The sequence below is a fragment of the Camelus bactrianus genome, chromosome 4 (assembly GCF_048773025.1).
Source record: "Camelus bactrianus isolate YW-2024 breed Bactrian camel chromosome 4, ASM4877302v1, whole genome shotgun sequence".
Lineage (NCBI taxonomy): Eukaryota > Metazoa > Chordata > Mammalia > Artiodactyla > Camelidae > Camelus > Camelus bactrianus.
In genome coordinates this window covers 23,025,697-23,038,737 of record NC_133542.1, presented here as the reverse complement: position 1 = coordinate 23,038,737, position 13,041 = coordinate 23,025,697, and the positions used below count along the sequence as shown (strand labels likewise).

The 13,041-nt window shown below is 43.7% G+C and overlaps 1 non-coding gene across 1 annotated transcript; it reads right to left on the bottom strand.

Moving 5' to 3' along the window:
• Positions 1 to 7,381: 7,381 nt before the first annotated feature.
• On the bottom strand, positions 7,382 to 7,453 carry TRNAH-GUG (transfer RNA histidin (anticodon GUG)). Its single transcript has one exon. It is a non-coding gene; the product is annotated as a tRNA-His (tRNA).
• Between the last annotated feature and the right edge of the window lie 5,588 nt (positions 7,454 to 13,041).

Below are 13,041 nucleotides of genomic sequence, written 5' to 3'. Positions count from 1 at the left end.
TGGCCATCATTCGAAATTCCATGAATGATAAATACTGGAGAGGCTGTGGAGAAAAGGGAACCCTCCTACACTGCTGGTGGGAATGTAAATTGGTGCAGTCATTATGGAGGGCAGTATGGAGATTCCTTAAAAAACTAGAATTAAACTTACCATGTGATCCAGCAATCCCACTCCTGGCCATATATCTGGAGGAAACTCTAATTTAAAAAGATAAATGCACCCCAATGTTCATAGCAGCACTATTTATAATGGCCAAGACATGGAAGCAGCCTAAACATTTGTCAACAGATGATTAGATAAAGAAATTGTATATATATATACACACACACACACACACATAAGAATATATAGTAGAATACTATTCATCCATAAAAAAGAATGAAGTAATGCCATTTGCAGCAACATGGATGGACCTGGAGATTGTCATACTAAGTGAAGTAAGCCAGAAAGAGAAAGAAAAATACTATATGATGTCACTTATATGTGGAATCTAAAAAATGACACAAATGAACTTATTTACAAAACAGAAATAGACTCACAGACATAGCAAACAAACTGATGGTTACCAGAGGGGAAGTGGGGTGGAGGGATAAATTGGGAGTTCAAGATGTGCATATACAAACTACTATATAAAAAATAGATAAACAACAAGGTCCTACTGTATAGCACAGGGAACTATATTCAATATCTTGACACAGCCTAGAATGAAAAAGAATATAAAAAGGAATGTATATATATATGTATAACTGAATCACTATACTGTATACCAGAAATTAATACATTATAAACTGACTAAACTTCAATTAAAAAATTTACAAAAACAAACAAAAAAAGAGTAGCTCCATTTTTATCCTTTCACTCTGACTACTTTGTCACGTGTCCCACCCTGAGGTTCACCTACAGCCCCTGAAGACGCAGAACCCTCGAGGTGCTGAGCTTCCTTCAAGACTCACTGCGCTGAGCTGGGCTGAGACCCGGGGGAGATGGGAAGACATCTCCCCCCTTTCTGCTTATGCCCTTCCTACGAAAGCTGGACGGGGATGAGTGTTTTGGTAGCTATCTCTGTAAAGGTTAATCCTTGACCCCTTTTAGGTGTCAGTGCCAAAGGGAAGCTCTCTCTAGACTCCCAGCTAGGGACTAAGGAGCTGTGCGTACTCACATCAGGCCTGCGGCTTTGCTTTTCACAGTCTCGTCACCCAGCACTGCAGTGCCTCTTGTCTTGTGTCCTCATTAGCCTGAAAGCTCCATGAAGACAGAGATATTGTCTACACTGTAAATTCTTACGCTCTCTCTACCTATCATTATGCCTGATATATAATAATAGCAATAACTTAGCAATTATGACAAGAATAATAGTTACAGTGAATACTTGTAGAGTAATTTTTCTGAACCAGGCACTCCTCTAAGTGCTTCACCTGTACGAGTTCCTTCAGTCCTCGCAACAACCATGTGAGGGAAACACTATGATCACCCCCATTGTAGGTATGGATAAACTGAGGCACAAAGAGGCTTAGTTACTTGCCCAAAGTCCCCTTGCAAGTAATGAGTGGAAGGAATGTAAACATAGGAACTGGGATCCACAGCTCATGTGCTTCACCAACTAGACTATGTGCCATCACCCTGCACGAGATAGCATGGTACCACGCTCTACAAATGTAGTCAGACTCGCATAAGGACACCACTTCCAGGGAGCTAAGGGGACTCTCAGCATGACAGGGAGCCAGGAGCCCCAGTTTATGGATGGGACAGGACTGTGAACAGGATGTCAGAGAGTAGGGTACAGAAGAGTCGATGGATGGAGCACGTGGAAGAGAGTAAGGGACACAGTAAGGGGCTGGCATAAGAGGGAAATCTGAAGAAGACAGAGATATCTAAGGAGATTTTTGCGTAGATTTCTACATGAGGCTGTCTCTAGAATTCCCATACCACCTCTTCTAGAAAACCTGTAGTAAGGATCTACATTATTTTTTTAATTTGGTTTTCTTTAAGTAAGACGCCTTCTTAAGACTGGGCTCCACGGAGTTCCAGAATCGACTCAGGTTTTACAAGCAGTTTGTGAGGTGTGTGAATTAATAACCACGGCCTCAGCTCTGTCTTTGGGTCTCTTGGGGGAAGAATGAGGAGAAACTGTGAGGGTTGGAGCTTGAAACCAGTTGTATTTAGGATCTCTGATCAGGTTCCCTCTTGTTTTGGAGTTCGGGATAAATGTATTCAAGAACCTGTGAAAGAGAAAAAGGGAAGGAAAAGATGAGATGGAGCGGAAATAAGAATCAGAGAAAGTGAGAGAGGCTGTAGAAAAACCCGCTTCTTTGATTTGTATGGTGTGATTTCTGAAATTGCTCCAGCCTCTACATAAATCTACAGGATTTATGTGGCTTCATTAATCACACTTTCTTTTGAAATGGAATTTTCTGCCTTGGAGCCTTTGAATGTTGACGTCCAAATACAATATATTCTTTTAAAATCACCTCTGGATAAAGACAACACTGTTGAGGTAATTCCCCTAGATTGTAGGTGGAGTCGGTTTGGTCCTCAGATCTGGATGATAATATGCTCAAAATAGAACTTCCCTTCAGAAAACAGAAGAGTTCTGGTATGATTAGGATCCCAGTTGTAGACATCCTGGGCCAGGAAAGGTGGAGGGAGAGGGAAAAAAAGAAAGAAAGAAAAGGAAAAAGAGCCCCTTGTCTTTGATGAATAACAACAAGCAGCGCCATCTAGTGGCAACTCGTGCTTCTCTTGGAGTAGGCTGGACCATGACCTCCCTGCCTAGCTCTTTGCTCCTTATCAGACGAGCTGGAATACCCAAGTTCACCTTTCTGGTGGCAGCGTGACCTGAAATCAAATGGCAGGGCTTAAGTGAACACACCAGTGTGTTAAAACTGCTGCCGACCGGAAGCTGAATCCAAGGCATGTTTTTCTGTTTGTTTTTTGAAGGTTGATTTTTAAATGTTGGGAAGGCCACACAAACAAAAATGCTAGGAAGGGACGGACGGGAAGGAGAAGATGCTCCTCGTCACAGGGAGTCACACCAGACACACATCACCTTATCTGACCCTCATATTCCTCCTGTTTTGCTCATCAGTCAAAGCACAAAGAAGTCAGTGCAGAGTCAGGCTGCCAGAGCAGCAGAGGTGGGATTTGAAAGCCCATCTGCTAGATAAGCTTCCTCTCTGATTCAGTTTTCGTGAAAATTTTCCTCTGCCAGCCAGCTCCCTGGGAGGCTCACGATCTTCAGCCCTGCAGGGTGACATGGCTGAGATAAATCACAACACCTTAGGACAGGTAGGGGCGCGGGCAGCCTCTTCACTGTCTCCAGCTTCCTGATGGCTGAGCTACAGGAAGAGAAACAGGCCACCTGTCCCCTCTCAGCGCTCAGATTCTGTGGGTGAACTCGCAGTCACTGTTGGTGAATAAGGGCTCCCTTTCTGCAAAGACACCACCAGCTGCCATGCCTGGGGACATGCTGCTCCAATGAGCTGGGCCGGAAGCCCTCCCACCCCACAGCGGGGCCTGCAGCCCCAGCCCAACCAGCCTGCCTGCCCCGCGCTGCTCCCTGAAAATCAACCCCATCCATTCAGATTTGGTTCTAATCAATCATTTTCTATGCACTAGTGTATTTTTATTGCACAAAAACAAACTTAAACTAGATTCTTTATAATCAGGAACTAGATAGATGTTGATATTTGAAATAATGAAGTACTCATCTGATTATCAATTTACTTGAGGCTGTTCAGTGTATGACCTGATCAGAAAAACAAATGTTAATTTGTTTCCTTTACAAAAGCTCACGGAAGAATGGAATAGAAAATACTGGGATGTAAACAACAACTTAATAGGTAACTGGTGGTGATGAAGAAGATAGCTCCGGTCTACTCTCTTACACAGAGCAAGAGACATTCAGCTAAAGCCATAAGCTTATGGTAATAAAGCAAGCATATGTAGTTTTGAATTTTTAATTTAGTTACTCAATTACAGTTACATAGATAAAACGTTTTGCTTGAGTAAACTCCAACAGACCACTGCAGCTATACCAACATGAGAGGCTTAAGACTTCCTGTTGCTATCTTGTCTGATGCCCAAGAAAAGAAGAACAAGGTTTCCTGACTTTTCAATAAGCAAATGATTTCACAATTTGAATAAACAAATCTTGGGCATAATGATGCCATTGATTGGTGAGAACTACAGCTGCCAAAGACATGTGATCAAAACAAGGATTCTGTTCCACTCTGGGATTTCATCCTTAATGATAAAAGGCTATCAAGGACTCCAGTTGGTGAATGGCTCACCTTTGCCCTGAAACCCTTTATAGCTGATGTTTTGGAGAGATACTTTTCGAAAGATTAGATCAGAGTTACTCTGATTTTCCATCAGCAGGTCATGGCTTTGGTACAAAATGCAATGTGAGCATGGAAACTATAATGGGGTCTGTTGAGATGTATGTAAAATACTTTAAAAAAAAACTAAAAGCACATATTATCTCAAAGTTAATACATTTAACAATTAGAATTAATTTCCTCTGATAACTCAGGCTTTAACATTTGTGAAAACCAACTTGATGTGGGTTTTAGAACAAAAACCCAATACATTCTTACATCAGCAAGAAGGCAAGATACGAAACTCATCATCAGCAAACTCTCTGTTGATGAAAACCACCAGTGGTTTTTATGGCCCTCGGAAACGGTAACCGTGTGAAGCGGGAGTGAACCAGGATGGCAAACTTGAATAAAGACCTGGTCACTCGGTGGACTGTGACTTGTGCTACCCCTGGTTAGAGTATACATCAGTTTTTAAATTTCTGAGACCCATGCCAAGAACCGCTGTCCTAATGGAAATTCTACTCTAGGGAGGCTGGATGGAAGACAAGGGCACCATGCAGCCTTGAATAAATAAGAATAAATATAATTTGCTGCAACCCTACTAGGTACCAGTGTTGCATTTCTATCAGGAGCCTTGGTAGTAAGTGTTTTTTGTCTGTTTGTACAGTATTTTTTAAATTCTTGCATTAATTACCTCCTTCTTTTGTATTTTTTGAATCTGAGAGCTTAGGTAACTTGCCCAAGTTCAAGTGGATTTTTGTTGGGAGAGTCAGAAGACTGTGCTCTCTCCTGGCCAGGGTGGAAAAGCAGTCATCCAGGCAAGGAGGCTCCCCTTTGGTGGAGACCGAGGGGAAAGCATGAAGTGCTTCCTTGTTTAAGCACTTGCTCTGACTCCGTCCCTAAGTTCTAGGAACTGTCATATTCTGTCATATTCTGACACCCTCGGACACCCCGCCCCCAAATGCTTTTCTTTTTTCACAAGGCAGTAGAGATGTTAATAGTCTGGGAACTGAACTCATGGGTTCGTGGAAATAGCCACCAAATGGTGAGCTCTAGAAATGCAATGGGATAAACATCGCAGGGAGACTAGTGAGGTCTGGCAATTCCCTCCCTTTGGGACTGACTGTAACAAGGGAAGGGCACCCTCTGTGCTACATGACTCTGTTCCCATGGGCATAGCTGATTGGCCCAGTAATGGACACCTGACCCAAACTAATCCAATCAGATCTTGCCCCAGGATTTTCTACAGTAACTGTCCTGTAGGCAGCAATGCTGTAAGATATAAGGAGCAGGGAATGCTGCTGGCTGCCACGTTGGCTGCCATGTTTCTTGCCATGGAGAAATTAATTTAAGAGAATAAAAGCAACATTCAGAAAGAAAAGTGGGACAAGACGGAGAGAATGTGTCCTGATCACCCTTTAACAACTTGGTTTCTATTGTTTCTGAAGCCCCCTTGTACTCGTGCCTGGGTACAAGCCTCTCTGTAAATCAGCTGTATTTCTGTCACTTGCAACCACTGCATTCCGACTGACACTCTCCCTCCTTGAATGATGAATTCATTGCATTTTCAGTCTCCCAATAGGATACAAATAACCTTGGGTGGGCTTATTTTCCAAGCTGTTTTTAATCATAGAACAACTGCAAGTCAGTTGTCTTCTTAGAAGCATCTGAGAAGCTGAGATGGTCTTGCAGACTTGAGGCATTGGCCAGGCTACGTCCTTTGGAGAAGGGGAGGTAGAATTTGTGAGGAATGTGGGGCCGAGGCTGGAGGGTGGGGTTAGGAAATGAATCACAGGAAGAAGAAACCTCAGAGTAGAAAATGGTCTTGACAGTGAGTCTTGGAGGAAACAGTAAACATATATATATATATAAAATATATATATATATGTTTTATAAATTTATAAACATAAATATATATTTTATATATATATTTTACTTCATGCCATTCTGAGGCTGATCTTCCTGGGCTAATAATCAAGTAGAAACTTCTCTTTTTTTGGAAGAGAGGGGCGATATTTTTGGCAGTTTTTCTAGAATATTATTTGTAAGAATTCACTGACTCTGGAAGAACTTAATAGAACCTGTGCCTACTCTCAGCATATATTTTTATTTGAAACAGTTTTTAGTGTTACATAAATAGCAAGTGGGAGTTTGCTGGACTATCCATGAAACAGGGGCTAGAGACCTTAAAAAGTACCTTCTAGTGATCCTTTATTTAAAACATGGCGGGCCATAATTTTAGAGCAGTAAACTTCATTATAACATACTTATATTTGACATTTTCAGGCTGTATTGTTCATGTTTTTAAGTCTTGAAGAAAGGCCCATTAAAGCTGTGTTACTCACATTAATTCAACGTTTAGCCATTTAAAATACAAACCCCAGTCTTTCGGAAAATGTCATTAAAAAAGTTTCACCATATATGGACATTATTTATTGCTTGAGCCCCATTGTCTACTTATAATATGCCCTTTATCAGACCCAAATGCCCACTTCAGAGAATTTCATTTTGAGCAACAACTGGCTTCTTACATTATCCAATGATGCAGGAAAGTTAAATTATAGCCAGTTCATATCATAGAAACAAAATGTTTCCTGCAATTACTGATAAGGGACAGTTCATTTTCTCTCTGTCATCCTGAAAAAAACCTCCTAACAACAATTCATGCCTGGTTAAACAGGATTTCCACATCTACTGCTGACATCTTTCCAAATAATTCAGGGTTGTTATTACTGTACAGCCCTGGCAAGGCTCAAAAGCAAGCAGACTTGACGAGTCTGCTCAAAGCAGAGCTTAAGTAGTTGTAATTAATAATAATTACATGCCCACTACACTCCAGTTTTATCATATTATCCGTCAAGGCAAATAAAAAAACCCACACACAACACGCTTGCAACAGGATTAGTGCATTAATAAAGCCACCCTGCATATGTCATCTCGTTCAAGTTTAAAATATTTGTAGCGGTTTCTGTTTTATTGATTTTCATTATATTGTGTCTGGTTGCAAAATGCTGTGCGGCTGGAGTATGGTGGTGTTCTCTCCCAAAAGCCTCCTCCCCTCCTGCCGTGACTCGGATTCGAACCGAGGTTGCTGCGGCCACAACGCAGAGTACTGACCACTATACGATCACGGCGCGCCACAGGGCAGCTGAGCGCCTGGCTCCCTTTAGGAGTCACTGCAATATTAAAATTTGTGCAAACACTGCCATCTATTGCCTGAGTATGTACATTTTCTTAATACGGGGAAAGAGGAGCAGGGTTTCGGGAATCTCTAATTATTTAAAGGAACCGTAACAAAAGGGCCTGAAGGTGAACCGAATATGGCCTTCTTGGCTGCTCGGGAAAACTGTATTACGTGAGATCCCCTGGATTCACCCTCCGGGAAACAGGAATCAAAGCAACAAGACTAAGAGGACCCAGTCTATTGACTCATGCTTCCTGCTTTTAACCAGTAATGAATCTAAGCTTCCCACCCCCAACCGCCACCACCGATTATGTTGCATTAAATAACATATGAATCTGAGCCTCCTTTGTGGTTTCTCCACCACGAGTCTTATTTCCGTGTGCTTGGGCAGCACAGACAGCAAAAATACGGCAAGAACAAAATGGCCCGAGGACTGGGGAGATTCAGAAAGGCTGAGGACGCCAGGGTAAGTGTGCCCTGACTGAGGAAAAGCCTTCTTTCAAACTCATTGATCCCTAAAGCTAGTTTTCTTTCTTTCTTTTTTTTTTTTTTTTTTTTTTTTTTTTTTTTTTTTGACTATTTAGGTCTTCAAGCCACAATAACCTCAAAAACAAACAAACAAAAACAAACAAACAAAAAAAAAAACAAAAAAAGCTTCCCTATAACATTAGCAACTCGCTACACAAAGAAATTGGAGAGCTCTATGCTAAATAAGTTTCAAGGGGACATTTTAAATATATTTCTTTGTTATAAAAATTAGTCTGTATAAGACACTCCCCAAGGGTTGAAAAGAAACCACACAGAAAAATCCCTTTCTAATCGCTGGCTTACTATCGGGGGTCTCCTTTAAACCTCCCGAACAGAGCGGCCCCGGGAGCAGCTGGGGCTGGCTGGCACTGTGGATGGGGGGACCGAATCCATCTGCTGAGTGGGTGCCAGCAGCTCCAGTGCTTCTGGAAGGAGGATATTTCTGCAGATAAAAGCTTCAGACGCAAATGGTCACTCCCTCCCTCCCTCCCCTCTGATCATCTGCAGCCCCTTCTATCTTCCTTCAAACTCTCACAAATCCATTTTCCTCCCATGGTCACAGAGTAGAGTACTGCCCTGAGGTCCTGAGCCTTGCACATTCCGTGCGGGAAGCAAGGCGGTGCGCTCCAGGCTGGACGGGAACGCGGGTGGGGGACCTGGTCAGAGGTCACTCGGTGGCAAGGGGACAAAGCCTGGCTGGCAGACGGGAGGTTCCTGAAGCACCATCATTTGTGTACCACCTTCATGGTTTTTGCTCTGGGCACATGCCAACAATAAGGGAAATCTCTCTTTTCTTAAAAAACAAAAAAAATCAACTCACAGAGTACAAATCGTAGAAACAGACTTTTTAGACTCGAATTTTGGCTCTGTCACTAACTGGGGGAACTCAGGCTGCTTCTTCAACCTCTGTGCCTCCGTCTTCTCGTGTATAAAGTAGAGATAATAAAAGTAGCTACTTCATGGAACTGTTATGAGGACTGAGTAAGTTATGACATGACACGAACTTAACGTACACCTGTCACGTAGGAAGCACTGTAGCAATGTTAGCTATATTATCTTGTTTAAATTCAATAAATAAATATTTGAAGGAAACTTTATGGTATTCAATGTAAAAAACTCCGCAGTATCGTGTTTCATACATAGCGATCGCTATAAAATAAACTGTGAAAACAAAACAATAGAATTAAATTCTAGCCAGACACTCTGAGCCCCAGTTCTGCTCTCAGTTAAAAAGGAAGGTGGGTGACAGGAGAACTGTTAAAAACATACTAGCCTCTGATCTTCTCTTCAGCTCATCTGAATCACGGGAAGAGATTTGAAAAGGGAATAATTTTCTCTTCACAGGATGCAATACCATGACGTGCCACAGTCATTACAGCCCCTTAGATGGCCTCACACATTGTCTCAGTCAGCCTAGGTTCTGCTGCGTGACAACACCCGAATCTCAGTGGGGTAGAATAAAGGAGGTCTTTCCTTTGCTTGTATTCCATGGTCATTGCAGGACCCTGCTCTGTCTCTCCTCACTCAGGGACGTGAGCTAAGGCAGTAACTACTTCCATGAACACAGCTCATCACTTCACAAATGGAAAAAGAGCTCTGGAGGGTCAGGAACCAGCAGGCGGAAGCTCTTCTCACAGCTCATTGGCCAGAGCTGGTCCCATGACTCTGCCTCACTACAAAAGCACCAGGAAGTGCACTGTGCCGTGGGCCTGGAAGGCAGACTAGGAAAGCTTAGGTGAACGGCACTAATGACTTCCAGCCACGCCACTAGTGGGAAAACCCAGCTTGGAGAAGTCTGGAAGGCTGTATACCTAAAGGCAGAGCCCACCTTTGAACACGTGAGAGACGCCCAGCTCCTGAGTGGGGGCTCACCAGGTAAGGCTTTCCTTTGGCATCTATATGGACTTGTCGGTTAGTGGATGATGTCAGTCATCTTCTGGGAGACTCTGAAATATTCTTGCCTATTAAAGTGGAATGAGATTTTCTCCTGCCCATGAGTGTCTTCTTAGGGATATACATTCAGATTTCTTCCACAAGCACCAATACGTACAACCCACTTCAAAGGGCAAAACTGATGGACTCAAAACATGATTTCTGATGGCATTTCTAATCTCTTTGCAATCTACCCCCTGATTATTATTACATTTTGTTACTTTACTGTGTCAACACTGACGTTGTTATCACTCTCTCACTAATATATCACTCACAAATACTCGCTAGGAACCAACTATAGTCCAACGATTTCTCTGGATCTTAAAGATTCAGCAGAGAACTAGAGAGACATGTATCATGATTTCACAGTTTTGTTTGGAGAGACACAGATGAATAACAGATGAGTAAGCAGAATATATGAGTTGATGTCACAGAAGGGAATCCATATATTCATATATTGCTTAAAGTTAGTTTTTAAATTAGGTTGAATTAGAGAAAGCCAGGGAAGGCACAGTACCACTTGGAGAAGAGAGAGTGAAAAAGAGAGAGCGAGAGCGAGTCTACTTTGTCTCAAGTCCTCACTCCAGCCCTTCTACCTGTGTGACCTTGGGCAAGTCACTAGACCTCTCTGGGCCTCTATTTCCTCATCAGTAAGGTAAGGGGAATTGGACTAGATGAGCTGTCAGACTCTTTACATTTCCAACATGCCATAAATCTTAATTTAGAGAAATACATTCACAAACAATAGCCCAATGCCAAATGTGCAGATTTTGAAGGGAAAAAGACAATCCAAACAGACGAGTCCTTACAGCTATTTTTTATGTTTTTTCTTAAGTTCACAGAAGCTGTCCTTTTTGTCAGCTTCTAAATGTTGTCAGCCGTGTTTCCCTGCCCCTGGCAACATGTTTTAAATACACAAGCGTTGGTTTCTTGATTTCAGTTGGGTGGAAAGAAGAATTCCTTGCTTGTAAGGAGCACTTCACTACGGAATTCATTCCCAAAGAAGAAGATGGTGTGCTTCCCTCTTCAGGAAGTCTTTAAAAATAAGATTGCTGTTCACCAGCGTCTCACTGCGAGAAGCTAGGGAGCATCAGACTTTCCGCTTTTCCTCTTGCTGCCTGAATGCAAGAGTCTCCCTCCGATGGTGTCGTTACTTTCCCTGATTGTTCATGATGGATTCTAACAGGGGAGCAGGAGCTGACAAGAGGGCCCTGGGACTGGTAGAGGCCTCCACCTCCCCAGCTGAGTCCTTCCTCTGAGGTCGACCCCCCTATCTCTTTTCCCAGACCCAGTCCTGTTTTCTCCTCCTCTTCCCTCTTCTTAGCTGGCCTCCTCCCTCACTGGGGGTACGGAAGTGACAGTCAGATCCATCACTGGGCCGGAGGCCAAAAGCAGCAATTCTCTGAGTTGGGGCTGGCCCGGTGCCCAGTTTTCAGACAAAGACAGGTTGGGAACCCCCTGCAAGGAAGGCCCCTCTGTCCCCCTTCCCAGAGTCCTGTTTCCAGCCGGGGCCCAGCCACTGTGACCTTACAGGGACCTTAAAACGACTTCTTTCTTGGGCTCTTTCTCGAACCTCATCCCCATCTCAGTGAGCTGCGTGTGTGTGCGTGTGTGTGTGTGTGTGTGTGTGAGAAAAGAGGGAGGGAGGGAAAATCTGTACAAATTTGGTACATGTAAGGGAATCTGGTACAGGTCAGGAACCAAGGATTGCTCACACGTGCCCCTGAGAATACTTTCAGGGGGAAAACAAGGTATCCGAAAGCAAAGGAAGTCCGAGGAAATGGTGGCTCCAGATTTCAAACTTTCCAGCACGTCCCCACGATCAGAAAGACGGCCGGAAGCTAAAGGGTCTTAGATGTGACCATCTCCATCATGTTTCCTGTGTGTATCAGAAAATCTTTGATTCTGAGAACTCACAAAACAGGAGAGCACAACGCATTATTTCAGAATGTTGCTAACCACAAAATGCTTTAACAGTTTACATTTTTAAGAGTAAACTGCCTGGAGTGTTTTCCCCCTTGCTTATTAATGAATTCGATTTAACCAAGTCAGAAATCTCACTGTGGGGAAAGCAGCAATGGTGGGGGTGGTGGTGGTGGTGGTAGGGTTGTTGGTTGTTGGTTTCATTTTAATGTTTTTTGCCCGAAGGCACCATTAGAAAACTCCAGATGCAAAGCCTTCTAATAGAATTCCTCATCTGACACAGCCCTCTGGAATACGAGGGCCTAACCTTTACGATCTGGCGGGCCAGGGGCCAGGCCTCTATTTGGAAACCTTGGGAAGGGGGCTGATGGCATTAGCGATCATACGAACAGCGGAGGGCCTGGGGCGGCAGAGAACTGGGGCCCTGCGTGCAGGAAAAGCGGTGGCGACGGGACCCCCTGAGGAAGACGGGCGGATGGTGGGGTCAGCGAAAAGAGGAGAGCCAGGGAACGCCCCCTGACCACATTTTCTCTTCCCATCATATCAGGAAGTTGAGGTTTTAAGAAAAAGAGGTGTTGGCAGGATGGGGACCAGTTAGCATCTTAGATTTATGGCCGTGAGGGCATTAACCAATCACCGCAGAGCTCTGTTTCTCAAAGAAATCTCAGCGCAGTCTGCTGGGGGTTCTGAGGCCGATAGCCTTGGACAAATGACTTAATCTCTCTGGGCTTAAGTTTCCTTCATAAAAAGGGGATATGATAATAATAACTACTTTATAGGGCTGGTGTGAGGATTAAATAAACATGCAATGCACTTTCAAAGACTACCCGGTACACGGTCAGACCTTAATAAACATTAGCTAAGTTTTGGGCAAACCAGACATGGGAGAGAGCTGCTCCGAGCTTCAGGCCAGGCTGAGGAGGTGTCAGGAGAGCAGACACAGGCCAGGACCCAGACGTGGCCTGAGGTTTACTGTCTGGACTCTGATCATGGTGGTGATATCAAGGCCAAGTGGCTAGTTAGATGCCAGAAGGAGGAATGACTCCGAATCTGGATGGGCGGTTCCAGTCCCAGAGATGAGGTCATGTTTGGGACACACAGGAAGACTAAGTAGAGGGGCATCAATGCACCATCAGAATGAAGACCCTCAAACCA